The sequence below is a fragment of the Fukomys damarensis genome, unplaced genomic scaffold (genome assembly GCF_012274545.1).
Source record: "Fukomys damarensis isolate Sample0158 unplaced genomic scaffold, DMR_v1.0_HiC HiC_scaffold_39, whole genome shotgun sequence".
Lineage (NCBI taxonomy): Eukaryota > Metazoa > Chordata > Mammalia > Rodentia > Bathyergidae > Fukomys > Fukomys damarensis.
In genome coordinates, this window is record NW_022900951.1 from 9985907 (window position 1) to 10004165 (window position 18259).

The following is an 18259-nucleotide window of genomic DNA, read 5'->3' on the forward strand; positions in this document are numbered from 1 at the left end:
CCCCGGCCCCCCCCCCGCCAAAAAAAAAAAACAATTAGAAAAGCTAGGAGGCTTACCAGGACCAAGCAACTCCAAAAGAGAGGAGTGACCCAGTCTCTTGGGGACTTGGCTTGTCCCGTTTAGTTGTTTGGACATTGTTTGTGCATTGCTTGTTATTTTGTTTCTGTTTCCTCCATCTATAAATTAGGAAAGGAAATAAGGGAAAATAAAAAATATGAGAAAAGAAAAAATGGAAATAAAGTCTTTGCAAACAGAGAAGGGTAGAGGGGGCGAAGGGTAGAGGGGGCAAAGGGAGGGCAGGGGTATGGGAAAAAAATGAGAGCCAAGATCTGTCATGTAAAGGTACATGATCCCGATATAAATGTAACTGTACTGTATACTTCAAAAGTACCAAGAAACTCAATGAAAAAAAATTAGGGATGAGAACGTCTTCACCTTTTCTCAGAGTTGTTCTTAAATTAGAATAATACAAGGTGTGTGCAAACTCTTACGGCTTAGAAAGCTTCACGCATACATGGGCCTGTGATTACGTCACATGCACACAGCCTTCCCAACATGAAAAGAATGTGAACATCTCAGGAACATGCATATTTCTGTGCCCGGGCTCAGACAAATGTAGATCCCTAAATTTGATAACTGTCAGGCAATTTCCGAATGATTTTCTGGTTAGTCTGATAGGGCGCCTCCTGATGTGTCCGGGTGAGAACTTTTTCCAGTGTAGGGCTCTCAGCCTCTGTGTAGCATGTGAAGTTCTGATGCAGGAACATAAATCACACCCAATCAGACTGTAGAATGTTAATGTATACCCAACCAGACTGGAGAACGTTAGCGTGTGCCCTCATAAGGGAGACAAAGACACAAACATTGTATAAAAAGGGTATGACTACGCCATGTACAGCACTCAGCCTTGAGATACAAATCCATTGAGTCAGTGCTGGGACAAATAAAGCTGCTTCCTGGCAAAAAAGGCCTCAGTGTCCTGTCTCTCTACACAAAAATCCTGCAGCAAAACTAGCAGAGAAACTAGCCGTTTCTGGAGCCAACATCCAGATGTTTTCAGCATGCTCTCCAATTTACACTCTCCTTCAGTGTATCCTTCCATTCCCCAAAGAATCAGCAAACAGAAATGCTACGGTCACAGTAAATAAGCACGCTGGCTAGGAGAGGTTGTTGGATGCTTGAGACATCCTTTCCCAGACAGATAGGAACTGCTAGCCTCTGAACCTTTTGTATTTTCCTTTTTGTTTGTTCCTTTCTTTTCTTTGTTTTTTAATCTTGTCAAAGACCTCTAGCTCAAGACCACAAAGACCACACCTATGTTTGAGTGTGTTGGTCTCATTGCTCTTAGCAGAGGTAGAGGTTGTGCTAGGTGATTTGAGAGAGGGTTGAAAGAAGTAGAACTTTGTTTTAGAGTGGATGTTGTTAAGAAGAGGGAGTAATTCTGTCATCAAGAATCTTAAATCTTATTTGACTACAAATGGACTGAAATGAGACCAAAGCTGTAATTGGTAGAAGCAGCAATCACTCCTATTAGTCAGGAGAGGGACATGTTTGGTCACTTTTGTGACTTTACAATACTCATGTTTTTGTCTCCTCTAGTCACACAGGACTACAGGACACTCTTGCTTCTGTCTTTATTGATCACAGTCACAGATTAGCCTTGAGGAGCACTGATAGTCTGTAAAATAGCAGTGTTCAACAGAACTCTTAAGCACCTGGCCAGCTTCGAGCCACACAGGGCCGGGCTGAGAGCAGCAGGCAGTCTGGGGCTTATCTTTTCTTTTTCAATCTTTACAGTGAAGTGAAACACAAATATAAATGCCATATACAGAACCAGGGTATAGCTTAATGGATTTTTATAAGATAAATACCCTTTAACCCTATCCCATCAGAAAATGAAGCTCTGACACCCTAAAAGTCCCCCAGGGGTCCTGTTTCAGTTACAATGATTTCCACACTCATCACTTGTGTTTCTTTACCAATGTTTGTGTCACATTGTGGTCTCGCTACATACTGGAGTTTGGTCTTGCTCATTTGTGAAAACTTGTTATGTTACTTAAATCTTTTTGAATCCATCAGTTTCCCTCCATCTCTTTCTTTTCTTGTACTTTAGCTCTTGAAAAATTAAAGTCATTCAACCTGTAACATTTCTCAACACTTATATTTTGCTATTTCTTATTGATGAGCTCAGTGCTGACTTTTGTCCTTTTACTCCTTCTCACTGACATCTGGATCCAGGGGACTCAAGTTCAATGGCTTTGGCATGTCTGTAGGTGGTACGTTCATTTCTCAAGTGGCATATTACACCTCATTGTCTGAAGCCCTTTTTGCAAGCCAGATGTATATTGTCTGTTTTCAGGTGTGAAATATTGACTTAAACATCACATCCCCACCCTCTAAGGAGACCAGCTGTGATTAGGTAATCCTGCCCAGAGGAAATCCAGAGAACATTGTCGACGAAGACTTCCTGGAGCACAAATAATCAGGAATGTGAACCTATGATTTGTGTTAAATGTCTCCTTTCCCTCGCATTTCTGAGAATAATTTCCCTTTTCCACTAATTTTTTTTACTACATGCTTGTGATACATAATGAACACATTCATCATGGGGAGTCGGTACATGTACAAATTACATCTTGATCCTTTTTACTTCCCCTCCTTTCCCTCCATCTCCCAATCCTCTTCTCATTTACAAAATGTCTACTTCCCTGTTTCCTCTTATCTATCTTTTATTTTGCTCTTTAAATTGTTTATACATTTGGATTCTTATAGAAGAGACACCAATGTGATGTTTAAGTTTCTGTGTCCTTCTCCATCAGTCTCATATGCATTTTTATGGAAATGCCTGTCATCCAGAAAACTTAAAATAAAGCATGGTGATATCCAGCATAGACTGGTTCTTTGTGGTCTGATGCCCAAGGCATGGCCCTGTATATGAGACATATGTACTGAAATTATTGTACTGAGACCTCGAGACTCTGTGCTCGCATCCTCCAGTACATAAGGCGCCCCATGGTCTCTTCTTCACTGCTTCAATGAAATCAGTAGGGAAAACACAGCTCAAGGTAGGGAAAGGGCAGCTGCTACCATTGCTAATGGAGTCAGTCCTTCCAAAATCAATCAAATCTTATGTCATCTATTCTGGAAGTTAGAGAGGTCAACTAACAAGCACTCGTTAATGTTTTTTTTCTCATATGAGCAAATGCCACGACCTTTTACCAATCTTCAATGTCATACTCCTTGGTCAGTCAGAATCTCATCAGTCTGACCCCATGCCAGTTATTTTAACAGAGTGAATTTAATAAAGGAATTGATTAAACTGGCGTCTAAGATTGGAAACCAGTAAAAGGAATCCTGAGTTATCTTGGAGCTTGTAACTGCAGGAAGAGCCACAACCCATAGGGCTCGGTGGGAACAGGGGGAATGGGGGGATTATCTGAACCTAGAAGGTTAGTGGAGGGTCCCCAGGGGATGCCACCCAGAGCTTGGTGGGGAGGAGTACTTCTCCATATCTCTGATATAGCTGAGTGGGTGGGATAGCGCTGGTTCTGATGACGTAGGAGCAACAGCAGGAATTGGAACCAACTGCTGGGCAGAACCATTCCTAAGTGCACACTATCAGGAATCTCAACAAACAAGAAGGAACATACCCTTCTCTCTCCTCTAGTCTTGCCACATCCTTCTAGTGTCCCTTCATGGCAGAGCCCAACAGGAAGCGATCAGCAAGGCAGAAAAGTGGTTTGGGGCTGAGGGACAAAAGCTCAATAGCTGACATTCTCTGTGCATCTGAACAGATACCTGAAATTCCTCTGGTTTTCCATGGATGTGTCAGCTTAATTTTTGAAATCTTGTTTGTGAATCAAGTCGTTCTTTTTTTGCCTTCTCAGTAATGAGGATTGAACCTAGAGCCTCACACATGCTAGGCAAGGGCTCTACCACTGAGCTACACTCCCAGCCCTTTTTATTTATTTTCTTTTTTTTGAGACAGGTTATCCGTAAATTGTCCAGGCTGGCCTCAAACTTGCAATCCTTCCCACCTCAGCCTTCTGGTTAGCTGGGATTGCTGGCATGCACCACCATGCCTGGCCCAAATCATTCTCAAAGTGGGGGTGGAGGAATGTGATGGGTGTGCTGGGAGGGATTATGCACAGCTCTGAAAAACAACCCACAGTTCGGAGTGGGGTTCTCAATCCCTGGTTAATGATTGCTTTCCTCGGGGTTCTCAATCCCTGGTTAATGATTGCTTTCCTCTTTTTTGATAAAGGTCTTGCAACTGCCAATGTCTGATTTGAATTCTTAAGCCTGTGGTTTGCTTTCTATACCATCATAAATTTGTTCCCAAGGCGCTGGGTGCAAAGCCTCTGGTTCCTCATGGCTAGGTGCATAGGAAGTGAGGTAATCGGCACCTTGAACGTTCCCCCAAAAGACAGATCCAGGAGACTACTCCTTCCCTCCCTGTGTTATTCCCACCAAAAGGCTGAATGAGGTGTCTGCTTTACACCACGAGTTTAAATGTAAACTTGGCAGCATCTTTCTGAACGTGGAATGCTCAAGGAATCCTGGGCACTTGTGGAAATCTGATCTAGGAGCTCCTCGTTATTGAGCAAAGACTGGGAAAAGTAAGCCAATAAAGACACACTTGACCCTCCCACTGGACATTTACTGCTTAGATACAGGGATGGCAAACCTTTTAGAGATGAGTGCCCAAACTGCAACCCCAAACCCACTTATTTATTGCAAAGTGCCAACGCTACAATTAAACCGGAATACCAAGGCTTTAGTTTAGAAAAAAATAACTCATGCATTAACATTTTTTTGTCTTAGAAGAAAAGCAAGTAACATGCATGCCATAGAATCCCCACCACGGGCCTAGGACAGAGGAGGTACTTGGGACAGCTTATTCACTAATTCATTCACTAGTTAGTAGGTGGCTACGGAAGAGTTAGTATGTGCCAAACACTGCCTCAAACAGGTAGTAAAGAGCTCTGTAATGTGATGTCAGGATGTAGTAGGAGCTGCGCAGAAAAATAACGTAGAAGAGGTAGCAAGTGACATGGGGGTGCTATTCTAGAGTAGGGACAATCTGAGCAGACACTGATAGGGAAGGTGGTGGTGCTGGGAGACAATTCTCCATAAGTCTCTTTCATGTCTGGTCATCTTTTGAGCAAGAAACCAACAGACTTCATCTCTGATTATCTTTCCAGCAGTATCTGTGCAGCAGCCTGCAATGGAAGATAGAGACAGAGCCTCTCTCTGAGGCAGAGGGCACATTGGGTTCCTGAGCAGCACAATAAGGTTTCCCTCAGGGCAAAGGCTGAGCAGGTTTGCTTTTGCAGCTGGCAGTTTCCTGAGTTCAGGCTTCCTGGTGTCCGACCCAGAGGGACCATATGCACAGCATCTACCTGGGCCATATCATTCTATGGACTTGGGGACAAGAGGAACCCACGCAAAAAGGGAAGCTCATGCCACCTGCTGTGCTGTACCTAATGAAGTCTACTCTCTCAGACCTGGGTCCCTGAGTTCTGCTCCCCTCTGGGAAACTAGGGCAAGGTAATTTGTCTGCTCTGTAAGTAGGATAACATCTGAGATCGTTCCATTTCAACAGTTGGTCGTGTCTCAAAGACACTGAAGGAGGCCTTTGGTTGCCAGGACCAACAAGACAATGGCTTCAGCCTGGGCTCCAGACTGCCATCTTGATGAGATTAAAATCAAAGTATTTTGGAAACCTCAGACAACTAAGCAAAAGAGCAATTCTGGCAGCCCTTGTGAAGTACTTCAGGTCATTAAGAAAAGACAAGCTCTAAGTACTGTCCCAGTATCTGCTGGATTAAATTAAGGACCTGCCAAGAAGTTCCACAGGAGGCTTAAAACTGCCTGTCTGATCTAAGACGTGTATTTGTTATGAAATGGGTTCTGGCACATATTCAGCACTATTAGTTATGCCATTCTACATTTTTTAAAATCTTCTTTTTATGTGCTATAAAATGCTGCACGAAAGTAGGGAGAAGATTTGGCCCCAAGTCCTTTGACAAACCACACTGGAGAAAGAAGAACAAAATAGCTTCTACAGATCCTACTTAATCTCCAAGCGACAGTGACACATTGTTTTTAGCAACAGTGGAGGAGTAATATAGTGAGACTGGGACATCTTAGGAGTTCCCCCAAGTCCTTCCAGAGGTATAACTAGTTCAGCTGTATGAACTGAGAATTAGGAACACGGGAGAACAAAAGAATGAGAGAAATTACATAGCAGACCCTTCTGTGAACAAGGTCCTTTCTTTCCAGGGATGCTCATCATTTTCCAATAGTTTTTAGCCCCACATAGAGAAGTGTTAGAGTAAGTGGGCAATTATCCGGCCAACTCCAAATTCAAGACATGAAGAGGGCCAAATCAGCTTGCAACTGCCAGAGCAAATTTTATTTTCCATTCCTCATTTATTGGTCCAGTAAGCCAATAATTACTATTCCAATAGTATCAGGTATCTCAGCCAAAAGGCTGAGGTGAGCAGTAACAGACTTTCATATAACAAATAATACATTTCTCTCATTTTAAATGTACAATGCAGTACTTTTGTGTGTGTGTGGCGCTGGGGACTGAACCCAGGGCTTTTATACTGAGTTATATTCCCAGCCCTTTTCTACTTTTGCTTTTAGAGACAGGGTCTCCCTAAGCCACTAAGTTACCCAGGCTGTGCTTGAACTTGAGATCATCCTGCCTCAGCTTACTTTTGAATATGTTTACTGAGTGGTTCCACTGTCCCCTCAATCCAGTTTAAGGAAAGGTCCATCAACACAGTATTCATCTGCAGTCACCCTTTCCCCTTTCCCCATCCCCAGGGAACCACCGATTCACTTTCTATCTCTTAGATTTGCCATTTTTGGACATTTCACATAAATGCAATCATACAATATGTGGTCTTTATACTGGCTTCTTTCCCTGAGAATGTTTTTAAGATCCATCCATTGGCAATGTGATATTTTGCTGCCACCAATTTTACATCCAACCCCTAAGTTTCCTAATGAAATGAACATGCCACAGGCCACACAGCTAATAAAAAGCTGAGTTTGAGTTATTTCCTTAACCTTTACCTTTACCTTTATATTGACCAGGATCGATGCATAGCATTCAAAAGCCACAGAGATACCACTGTGATCTGAAGTTGAAGGTTTGCATGATAGGCGTGGTGGCTTCACACGACAAGAAGGATAGTGAGCTAATATAATGTCTCCATTTCCTTCTTTCCTTCCTTCCTTCCTTCCTTTTTTTCTTTCTTTCTTGTATTGGGGATTGAACCCAGGGCCTTGTGCTACCACTGAGTGGTACATCCCAACCACAGGTCTCTGTTTCTGATACAGAAACACTTCCATCCCTGCAGTGAAGGTAGATTTTGAGTGTTCACCTCCAGTTTCTTTCTACGTAGGTGATTGAATTCTTTCTTTAGGGTAATTTCTAGGGCAAAAGCCTACTGGACTTCAAATCATTTATGCAGACAAAGCAATGCTTACTTCCCAAACACACATGCACAAGTGCGTGCAACTCCCCCCCTCCTGCGAACCTATCCACACTTTTGCTTCTTTTCAGTAGTTGTAGCCAGCCCACTTCCACTCCTGCAATCCCACCTACCTCGCCCACAACTGCATCATTCTTTGCCATCTTGGTTAAGCTGGGAGCTAATGTTTCTCAGTGTCTCACTTACGGTGGGCTAACTGATGTTAAGTGTGTACATGTTATTCTTATGTATTCAGGAGCCTTTCTTTTAAACTTGAAAGCTGTATACATCTATATATTTGATACCCTAGCAAAGTGGCAGATCTGGGTAGTTCTTAATGTTTCCATATTTAGCTTTCTGCTTTTTCTCAGCAGTTGGATAAACAGGATGCTGGGACAATGTACACAAACTGAGCTTCACTGCAGCCTTTACTGAAGCCCTTGATTCGCTGACAGGGAAGCCACCAAAGTATTTGAAACAGTCAGCTGAGGTCTAGGGAATACCAAGAGAAACAATCAGGGATCCTTGGTTTATCCAGTGGGTGGAGCCAACAGCCAAGCACGTTATGGAAATGATGACCAGAAAAACAATAAATCTATTTAGTGTCGGTCTTATCAATTTTCACATTGGGATAAAATACCCAATACCTACAACTAAAAGGAGGAGAGGTTTATTTTGGTTCACATTTTGAGTTTTCAGTCCATAGTCAGCTGGCTCCAAGGCAGGGCAGCATGGCAGAGGGGCATCTCGGAGGAGAGCTGCTCACAGCATGGAGGGCAGGGAGAGAGTCAAGAGGAGGAGGAGCCAAGAAGTGAGATATAACCTTCTGGGTCACACCCATAGTGACCCACCTCTTCCAAATAGGCCCCCACCTCCTAACAGAACATTTAACTATAAACTACCATAATCCCATCACCTCCCCAAAGCCTACGATTACATGAGGCATTGGTGGTGGCGGCAGGAACATCTAGATAAAAACCATAACACTGTCTCTGGAATCGTTTTCTACGGGTGGTATTTGCACAGGGAGTCTTAGCTATGGTAGAGATGGCCAACTTAGAACAATAACATGAGTTAGGATTTAGACATCAGCATGCACATGTGTCTGAGCAAATGAAGAGATAGGAGTTAGCAAGATGTTGGGAGAAAAGGACCAAGGAGTAAACACCTGAATATTGCAGGAATCAGCTGGGACTCAGGACCAATGAATTAGACCATTGGGGATCCAAAGAGGTAAGCAAGTGACATTAAAACATTAGTGATTGCCAATCTAATCCAGAAACTCTCTTAACCCATCTGTTCCATTTATATTTCCCACCAGACCTTGTGACATTGTGAGTTTACTAGGTGTTATGGCTTGTGTTTAAATGTGCCCTTGAAGCCTCATGCTTTTTCAGAGGTGGCTGAATCTGGTGTGTGTTGATTCACAGTGGGGCTAGGCCCAAGGATTAAGGATGTGAGTGCTACCTGCCCTAAGTGGTCTGAATAAAATAAAAGTGGCAGAAAATTGCTGTTAAGGTCCCTTGTTGCTTTTGCTGTCTTCTACAACCACAAAACGTTGCCCCTCTGCCACTCTGCCTTGGAGCCAGCCGATTATGGACTGAAACCTCTACAAACTCTAAGCCAAATAAACCTTTCCTCCTTTAACTTTGGGTACTGGATATTTTGTCTTAGCAACGAGAGAAAAGTAACTAAGACACTAGGCTTCATTCATTGATGCTGAAGTACTAAGAACGTTTGGAATAAGGAACTAGAGGGATGAAACATTGCATATTCCCAGGGGAGTAGGGTTGGCTAGGTAAGTGAAGTCCAAAGGGAGAGTTTGAGGATCAGCTGAAGAGTCATTAACCAGGGAATTGAGAAGCTAAGATCATTCAGCTGCCTGGGTACCGAGTATAAAAGGGAAGATCACGGTGAGGGCTAAGGGAAGTGGCTGCCACTTGTGTTGACTGCCCCATCCCCAATGTCTGAAGACCAGGTTCTTATAGTGGGCCTGGGTCTGATGATGATCTGCAGCTGGGTGTTAGGAAAGAAGAGACAGATGCTGGTGATGTAGAGGAAGGATAAGATGAAAGCAGCTGTCTGTCCATCACTGTCTCAGTCATCAAAGACTTTGAGGCTGCTGCTTGTTTCCCTTATGTCCTTCAAATCACACACAGGTTCCTTTTTGGAGCAAATCCAACCTAGAACTATATAAGGGATAGTCTCCTGGGAGACATAGCTCCTAGCTTAACCATGTCAACAAGAGAACAATCTAGAATAGTGGGCATATTGCAACATCTAGTTGACAAATGAAGTGAAATAATCAAGGTGACAAACTGACTATGGATTTTTAAATTATCTATCTCAGAAAAGCAACCTGAGACTATGGCAGAGGTTTATACCTTGCTTCTTCTCTTTGGGCCCCAGTAACCTGGATTGAGAGTGCAAACTTTTTGGATTCTGGGGAAAAATATTCATATGATTGGCATAGTAGCTGTCAAAGTCTATTAAGTCAAATCTCATTTTCTGAAGTGCCACCAGTTTTTACCAAAACTGGCCCTAGAGCACAAGTCATCAAACAGTGACCTTCAGACCAAATCTGACCTGCTTCCTATTTGGGCAAATAAAATATTGAACACAACCATTACTTGCAGATTGGCTACCACAGCTTTTGGCCACAATGGTAGAGCAGCAACAAAACTGTCCAGCCTACAAGGACAAAATATTCACTATTTAGTCCTTTGTAGAAGTGATGGACCTAACATACACTGTGAACAATAGAAGTAGGGGTTGGTGGCAGCTGGAACCAGATGGAGCCACATTCCAGGGAGGAGGGTGCGGGAAGACAAGGCATGCAGGGTGGCTGACAAGAGCCAACAATGGTATCTAGCATAAGTCACTGCTGTGACAAGGAGACTCATGAATGTATCATGGCTTCAACACAAGGATATGATTCTTGCTATCATAGCTCAGTATGAGTGAGCAGCTAATGCAGACCCTGCTATCTTCAACATGTAACCTCCAAGGCCACATAGAGGTGGTCTCCATTCATGGCAGCTGGGGGAACTTGGAGAAACATGCATGGGACATGGTCTGGGCTGATCCTAGGAAGAATGCTCATCGCTTCTGCTCACACTCCCATAGCTCCAACTCACTCTTGTGGCCACAGTTCAGTGCAAGGAAGGCTGGAAATTCATCCGTGTGCCTCAACTTTTAAAGCATTGGTATTAACCCAGAGAGAAGAAAAAGGTGTGGGTTTTGTTATCTCTGCCACAAACAGCTCATGCTTTGAGTGCACATTATTAACTTTATTACCTCATTTAATCCTCCCCACAGCAGCACCATAAGCAGGTGACATCAGTGCCCCTGCTGTTACATAGGAGGCACAGAGAGGTGTGTCACTTGCCCAAAGCCACAAACTGGTTGGGATTGGAACCCTGGCAGGAAAGCATCATGATCATACACGCCCATATGGTAGAGACAGAGGACAGAAGTCACGAAGCAGGACTAGCAGAGTGGTAGTGTACAGAGTGACAATTCCAAGGAGAACTATGATGTATGGAGGGTCAGGAAGAGAGTGAGAGGCTCATAGTAAAAGCAAGAATTGCCTTCAGAAATTCAACATTTCCTGCTTAGGGAGATTTCAAAAGCCAGAACAAATGAGGGGGACAAGGAAGGGTTGGCTGAGCTAAAGTCGAAAAACCAACGCTTGGGTTTCTGGGAGGGAAGGAGATTGCTTGCCTCAGCCAGAGCTTCTGGAAGCATTATGTGCACACAGACTGCCTGAGATCTTGGAGACTCACAGATTCGGATCCAGCCTGTGTCAATGCTGCTGCTGGCCCATGGAGCACACTATTATTAGTGAGGTGCTAGTCTAGAGAAAACATTTGAATGATTTCCAAGGCAGCCCTACTCAGGAGAGTCAATGCAGGGTTCAGGTGGGACATAGCTGTAGGTGGGGTGGGAATTGGGGGTGTGAGGTTCTAAGACCAAATCTCCCAACAAGACCATAACACCCAGTGGCCAGAAAGAACCTTTTATGTTGAAACTGTGTGTCAACAAGTAAGACCTTGAGTTGGCTACAAGGCATGTCCTGATGCTTTCCAGGCACGGGAATGGAGGGAGACATCAGGAAACATGGGGAGCTCATGTTTGGGGGACAGTCAGTGGAGTTGATCTGAACAGTGTGGCCATTCCATACATATTGCTCACACACACACATACACACAGAGACTAGTTACTACATGCAAAGAGCTGTCTCTTAAAGTTATAGTCTGGAGGAATACATCAAACAGCTAACCGTGATTGTTTCTGGACTGTAGCCTTTGAGGCAAAAGTTCTTTTGACTTCTGATTTTAGACGCCTCCGTTCTGTGCACTCTGGGGCAGTATAATAAGCTCACTCGACATACTGAGGGTCAGAATATCCCACCTGGTCCACTCCCAGGACAATGTGCTTCTGTTTGTATGCATAGGGACAAATGCCCCTACTCACTTGTCATAGTTTAGATCTAGCATATCCCTGAAAAGCAACCTCACAAACTCCTATGCTGCTTTCAGGCCCAGCTCCTAGGCCACCTTCTCCAGGAAGCCCCTTGGTGAAGCCCAAGGCTGAACCCAGGCTCCACAACCACAGCATCCTGTTGACTTCACTGGCAGTCTTGCCACTGTCTATTGTGCTATTGGGGTCTTTTCTGCTTTCTTCTACAGGACAGTGAGCACCTGGGAGGCACATGTTTTGTTTCTTCCTTTCTGCATCTTCAGCTCCCAGTTTAGGGTCTGATGTATCATAACCACTTAAGCTATGCTTTTAATGAATCATTTTATTAATAGATATACACATTCTCTTTTTCATGCACTGTGGGTCTAGCTCTTAGCCGCTACCATCTGATTTTGTGATCTGGAGGCCATGCTGTGATACAAAGCAGGGCAGCAAAATGTGGTCACAATGGTTTACCACAGCTCATATCCTGGGCCAAGTTCCTAATTAGGCACAAGACCCTAGAATTACTGCTTGCAGGGCATTAAAGTGAATTAGTGAGCAAATTTAGGGTCCTGTATTTGATTTTTATCAGCCACATATCTCTGTCTTGAGGTAAATGCAGAGTAGCTGTCCTCAAGCTACTATGCATTCAGGACCTCGCTTTGCCACCGAGCTACATTCCCCGTCTGTAAGTAATTCCGGTTCACCTGGCCTTTTGTTTGGGGAAGGTAGCTGAGTCTTGTAAAGATGACTGGACCAGCCCTCCCTGCTGGAGAGATCTGTCTCAGCAAATCCCCCCAAGGGGCTCTCATTTTCTCAGAGCTAAGCCGGGCTGGGGAAGTAGGTAGTGTGCTGGCCCGATGCCCTGTTTGCTGGCTCTCTGTGCAAGAAATCTACTGGGAAGAAAGCAAGCAAGCTCGTTTGCACAGGATGGACTATGCATATGGCAAGCAGGACAGACAGGGATAAGCTGGAACACAGACATACTTATTTTGAGTGACACAAATGATCAGGGACACAGCCTTGGACACAGAAAGGAGCTAAGAAATGCTCCCTGAAGAGGCCTAGAGTTTGCATGTGTATGAGCCAAATTATTCTCCTTTATCCTCATGAAATGATCTAAGGCTTCACTGTCCAGGACAGTCACCTGTAATGATGATTTACATTTCAATTAATTAAAATGAAATACTCCATTCCTCTGCTGCACTAGCTACATGGCAAATGCTCAATAGCCACCTGACGCTAGTGGCCACCATATTGGACAGCATAGGTAAGGCATGTTTCTAGCATCGTAGAGAGTTCTACTGTACGGTGCCCAACTCAGAGTGAGTGGTGTTTTGTGCTCTTTCCTTTTATCTCAATATGACCTTAGAGCCTTTGTGTTGGTTGTTCTCTGACACTCCCCGCGGGTGTGTGTGTGGGTTAGTATCCACTGATCCGGCAAACTGGTGTGCACGTTCATTATTTTCAAGTGGTGTCATTTGTGGACACCCCTCCACATACTTCTGCCTTGCTGCCTTCTCGCCAAGTCTCAGCAGCCCCTGACCAGCCTTCCTGGGCCTGTTTCCATCGGGACGCATCTCACACAAAGGAGAACAGGATTTCTAGAATGAAGGAAAAGTGTGCACTTCTGACATGGGCTTCGGGCTTTCAACAAGCCTTCCCATATGTGAGGCCGAGGCCACTCTTCTGGGTCTCAGATGCTGTGGATTCCAGCACTTTGAAGACAGCTTTTGAATACCTCTAAATATTTTATAGGCTGAGGAAACTGGGCCCTTGTTTTATAGCATATTATAAAGGATCTCAGCAGAGTGAAGAAGAAAAAAAGTCCAGATTCAAAACAGACATTCACAGAATGGCTCTTCTTTCATTTTTAAAGAAAACACACATACTTTCACCACACTCAGTCTCAAAATACAGTTTATACAATGTACATGTGTGTGTGAAAAAACTGAAAAAATTTTACCTGTTTCTGGCCTCCCTATTAGTACCAAGAAGACACAAGAGACCACAATGAATGGATTTCAGCAAGAGTCCTGGAACCCAGAGAGGATCCTCAGTTTGGAGGCGGTGAAGCAGTAAGACCTGAGTTACCTCAGATCTAAAAGGGATTAAGATGCTTCCATTTCCCCCAAGTAATCCTCTTTTAGGAAGCCCTAGATGAAAATGGAAATGCTTACTTGGTAAAGCAAACACATATTGGAGCCCAGCTCTCCTACCTACAGCTGGCCATATTTTTAAAAAATTACCAAGTATTTATTTTATCAGCACATTCAGAAAACTATAGTGAAATGGATTGAAAAGCACACAGTCAATATATTTGTAAAGACTGATTTGATAAGTTTGTAGCAATTGGTGTCTTTAATCTTCTCTTGGAAAATAGTGTGGTATAAACAAAAGAACAAGAACTACAAGACCCCAACATATAGACACTATGGCCTAGAAATCTGGTGTTGTCTGTAATGAAAATTCCTTTCATGAATTAAATGATGAGTGAAAAGGAATTCCATCATATTCAATTTTGTATTTCCATTTCAAAGAAATGGTTTTGGAGAAAGAGAGAGTATTCATGTTGATATAGTTCATGGGAAGTCATTTGAGATTGCTATTTTACCTACCTGGGAGGGTGGTGGGAGGGAAAAGAATATATAGAAGAATTGTAAATACATTTGCATGCATGTATTTCATGCTTTAGAAAATAACATAAAAGACTTATGCTCTGGATCTAATTTATAGTATTAAAAGGAACTATGACTTCTGCATCCTTAAGAAGATTTAACCTTGTGCCTCAAGGTTAGGATTTAAATTTTTAATGTAGTATATTCATTGAAAAGTGAGATGTGGATATCAGAAACTACACATTGCAAATGGGTGCCTTGACAATGTCTTCCAAATTAAGCCCTGGTAACCAGCTATAGGTCACGAAAGAATTTTGCCGGCCTCTCTTGAAGCCTCTGCCATGTACCTAATCCGAATCCCAGTTCCTTTTCTCTTTTGCCCCATAGATAACCATCATTCTGGCCTTTCAAGTAATCATTTCTTTTAATTTTAAATACAGGGAGTTTTACAACCCCAATATCTGTCCCTGGATAATAGAATCATACTCATATATATTAATTTGATATTTTTCAGTCTCTTTCAATCTTCTCACTCATACTTTATTTTCCCTACAACTTACCTGATGAAGAACTAGACGATTTGAGCAGCAGAGTTTTCACTGGGTGGCGTTTGTTGATTTGTACTTGTGTTTTCCACATTGCCAGATGGCTGCTAATAGCACTCATTTTCTACTCTTCCTGTATTTGTGTAGGCTCCTTCAATGTGGCAGCAATGTGGCATTTCAGAAGTGCACTCTAAGGCATTGTGCTGCTTTCCTTTTTTCTCTTTCACATTGCTCCATAGGAAGAGCCAGCCACCACCTCACAAAGATGCTCAAACGTCCAAGGAGTGGCTCAGGTGGTGGTCACTTCCCAACACCCACCAGCTCGTGTTAGCTTTTCCACTGCTGGGACAAAATACCTGAGGAAAACATCTTAAAAGAAGCAAAGGGTTGCTTTAGCTCATGATTTCAGAGGCTGCAGTCCATGAGTTCTTGGTGCCATTGCCTTGGGCCTGTGGCAACTCAGAAACATGACAGCAGGGAGTATACGGTACACAAAGCTGCTCATCTTGTGGTGGCCTGGAAGCAAAGCTAGAAGGAGGAAGGGGCTGGCATCCTAGTGTCTGCTTCAAGGGCATGCCCGCCATGACTTATTTTCTCTAACTGCGCTGCACCTTCTAAAGTTTCACCACCTCCAAACCACAACATGAGCCTTCCACACATTTGTGGGACATTTAGGATCCAAGCCATGACAAGTGTCAAATTGCTAGCCATGTAAACGGAGGAGGAGGCAACTCTGCCAGCCCCAGTTAAGTCTTCAGATGACCACAGCCTCGAATGACAGATTGAGTGTGACCTCACAGGTGGCCCAGGGCCAGAATTACTCCTCAGCCACTCCTGAATTCCTGACTTGCAGAATCTGGGAGGGCAGTAAGTGTAAACTGTTGTTTTAAACCACTAAACTCTGGCAGTAATTTGTTAGGAGCACTAGATAAATAATGCAACACGCTTAGTGCAGTTGAATATGTTCTTTCGTTCTTTGTATTTCTTGGAAATCAGCTGCTAGATCAAAAGATCTGTCAGACTCAGGCCAGATCCTTTTGGCAAGAGCACAGGAAGATGATGTGTTTTCCTATCAGTAGGCTTATAATGTCTAATTGTCTCTCTTACAATGATGCTACCAGCAATTGGTGTTTAATGTTCTATGCATTCATTGGAAATTGCAAAATGGTTATTTCCTCTTCGTATCCTTCCATTTTCGTTTATTAGTTGGACTACTTTTGTTTTGTTTTGTTTTTGAGACAGGGTAGTTCAGGCTGGCCTTGGTCTCATGGTGTAGCCCAGGCTGGGCTCAAACTCATAGTGATCCTTCTGCCTCAGCCTCTCAAGAGCTGGGATTACAGATGTGCACCACCACACCTGGCTTGGAATACTTTTATACAAAGACATTTCCATTCAGATATTATTGATTACTTAGTTTAAAGTTCATAGAGGAATTGTGGGATAAATATTTGATTCATTTCATTTATCAGTTTTCAAGATAATAAATTGGTTCTCCATCCCTTTCTAAAGGTGACCAATTATCCTTTTCTTCCTAAAAATGAACTCATAGATTTAAATATACATGATGAATTTCAGTCCATTGCAATTATCATTTTTGTTAAAGCTCAAAAAGTACTACAGTCAGCCAGTTGAAACTTCATCAACATGGTTCCCGAGTCTTGTGGGATGATTCTAATTGTCTTTAAAAGCATCCTTGCCATCCTGTATCATATATGTCCCAGCCTCATCTTGTACATTTCCTGGCCCAGGCTTGAGAATTAGTTATTTCTGTAAGAACTTCTTGTAGGAAGAACTTATATTTCAAAATCAGTTTTGCCTCTGGAGGATGCTCATTGCTACTGAGTCAATCATCAATTCTAGAGCATTTCAATAGCCCAAGGCTGGGGGCAGTAGGGGAGGGGAACACATGCACGCACACACATACACACACTCATGAGTTCATAATGATACTTCCAATTTAAATGTAAGAATACAGAACTCTTACTTAGACACTTCTAACTCCTTTCTTAGAATCTAGGTTCTGAAAGACAGAGGAGGCAATAGAATATTGCAAACTTAAATAATTTGCTTTACCTCATATCACACATCAAAAGGTCTCAGAATCGCAGCATTAATAAAACTACCAATATAATTAAAGAAACATTAAAAATTATAAATGACTCCCCATCTGCCCCCTACCTTGAGACAGTATCGCTATGTAGTTCAGGCTGGCCTCGAACTCATTATGTAGTTCAGGTCTATCTTGAACTCATGGTGATCCTCCCACCTCTTCCTCCCTAGTGCTGGGATTACAGGCGTGCACCACCATACCCAGATTTGCCCCCTTTTCTTGTATGTGTGAATAACGAAGTTTGAGGTGAACAAAATGTCTTAATCCATAAGGCATGCTAGGAAGTGTCACCTCCCGGAGGTCCCTCCCAAGATGGGGACAGAGCTCGGCATCTGTCGTCATCCTCACACTCCCTAGTCAGGCATCAGGGACCCTAAGGCAGATGCTATGATTCCATCTGCAAATGGAAAGCTTATGGCAAGGGCATATTTAACATTTTCTTTTTGTTGAGTTTATTGGTACAATCTAGGTATGCAGTAGTTACATTCATCATTGGCATCCTGTACCCCTTTACATAATAGGTCTTCTCATTTTTTCCCTTGTCCCTGCCCTCCCTTCACCCCCTCCTCCCCTCCCCATTTACACTTTATTTCCATTTTTTCAGTTTCTCATATTTTTTCCTCTCCCTTATTACCTTTCCTCCACCCTTCCTGCTTTCCCTACACCTTTAGCCCTTTACTTTCCATTTCACATTAATAATTATCTCATTAGGATCCTGTGTGCTATTATAGTTTTTCACACCAAAGAAACTATTCGGTATTTCAGTTAAAGAAATCTCTGTATGAACATTAAAAATAGGGAATCCTAAAATAAAACTAAAAAGGAAAGTAAAAGAGAAAAGGCAATGATGTAACATTAAAATAATCCTTAATTCTGGAGATGAAAATGGTCCCTGAACATATTTAAATTGCTTCTCGCTCTTATAGTCTTATCTTATTCTTTTTTTTCATTATTTACAGAATACCTTATTAGTTTCTGTAATCAAACCCACGTAGATATGATCTTACATATTTAGTACGATGTGTTATCCCT